We start from the raw sequence: 1,816 nt of genomic DNA on the forward strand, positions 1-1,816 counted from the left end.
TCAGTGGGTTAAAGCCTCTGCCTTTGGCTCAGGTCATGATCCCAGGGTCATGGGATCGAGCCCCGCATCAGGCTCTCTGCTCAGCAGGGAGCCTGCTTCCTCCTGTCTCTCTGCCTGCCTCTCTGCCTACTTGTGATCTCTTTCTCTCTGTCAAATAAATAAATAAAATCTTAAAAAAAAAAAAAAGCTGCCTAGTGGCTGTAGGGAGAGACTGGGGCAGAAGCCCTGGCATCAGGGGGTGGCCAGAGAGGTCCCTTAAAGGCTGCTGGGCTTCAAGGGTTGTGCTTGAGGGTGAGTCTTTGGACGCGATCCCCCCAGCTGGGGGCAGCTAAGCTGCAGAGGTGAGTCAGGTGGTCCCCATCTTCTTGATGCGTTTCAACTCTTCACCCAGGAAGTGGTTCTCCAGCAAGTCAGAGAGATGGGGGTCTGCGCAGGTAGAACCCAGGGCATGCAGTTCCAGAAGGGCCTGGTTCCAGTTTTTCTCCAGAACCAAGGTGGCTTCCATGGCATCCAAGGCTTTACCCCCACTCCGATTGGGAAGGTTTCTGCACGTCTTGGACGGGGGTGTGGTCTCTGCCTGGTTTGGCATCTTCCAGAGATGTTCAGCACCCTCCAGCTTCTCCTCAGCCAGCTTGAGGAAGAAGGGGCCCACATCCTCCAGAGCTACATCCTCATGGTTAAAATAGGAGCCCAGAGAGAGGTAGGTATAGGAGGCTGGCAGAGATCTGTTGACCAGGCAGTAGATGGTGATGGCCTCCATATGAGTGGAATAATTCTAATGAATCCGGGACCTCATGGTTGATCCATAATAAGGAGCTAAACTCCAAATAGGGTGCTGGCTGGTCCCAGAGGCAGAGGTTGGCCGAGATGATGGCTCCCAATGTTGTGACTGGAGGAAAGTTTGGAGGTTGGTTGAAGGCTGGTAGAGGGATGTCCCTGGGTTGTTCCATCCAAACATTCTTGAGGCAAAAGACAGATCCCTGGGACCTCCCAGAACACTGCCTGAGTAAACCTGTTTTTAAGCTGTGTGAAACATGTTTTGGTGTTCAGTTTAGTTAGAATGTTTATAATCTTGGTGGTATAGGAGGTCACCTTCTAAAAAATATGTAATCTAAACTCTGGGTTCAACCAGATGAGAATATACCTAAAGATTTAATAAGGATAAAGAAACTGGCAAGGAATACAGCCCACTATTTACCCTAGTCACTGAGAAGTTCTAGAGACCCCTAAATCTTTCTGAGCTTTTTAATAAGCCCATTTTGTGAAGGAGTATTACTAGGATCCAGCTAGAAAGTGAACTAAAGAAAGAAATCTAATCAGTTGATGCTGGTTTACTGAGTAGAATAAATAAGCCTTCCCCATGTTAGTTGTTATCTGGGCTTCTGAGAACTCATTCATCCAATTTCTAACACAGGTGACCAAAATTTGTCTTCATATTTCAATGTGAGGCCCAATTCTCATGATGATGATTTCTTATACCTGAGCCCTTCTAAGATAATTTAAAACAGGTGTGGCAGATACAACTATTTAAAAAACTCAAAGCGTAAGAAATACTCCATCTTTTAAGGGTGAACCATGTGAAACAAATTTTGTGAGTTAAAAATTGTCAAATATCAGCAATTTCATATGCTTTACCCTAATACTGTTCTCTAAATCAATTTAATTCTATTTTGCACCTTCGTCTTGCCATACTGGCTAGAAAGATAACCTTAGCAGTTTGCAGGACTCCTCTCCATCAACTCTTCATCTACCCCTGTCCTTTCTCCAACCTCCTCCTCTGCTTGAAAATATGTCAGAATTTCTGGGTGAATAGGGA

The 1,816-nt window shown here is 45.6% G+C and overlaps 1 pseudogene; it reads right to left on the bottom strand.

The window, feature by feature from the left end:
* Positions 1-272: 272 nt before the first annotated feature.
* Positions 273-796, bottom strand: LOC123943658 (annotated as a pseudogene).
* Positions 797-1,816: the final 1,020 nt, after the last annotated feature.

The sequence above is a fragment of the Meles meles genome, chromosome 6, assembly GCF_922984935.1.
Source record: "Meles meles chromosome 6, mMelMel3.1 paternal haplotype, whole genome shotgun sequence".
Lineage (NCBI taxonomy): Eukaryota > Metazoa > Chordata > Mammalia > Carnivora > Mustelidae > Meles > Meles meles.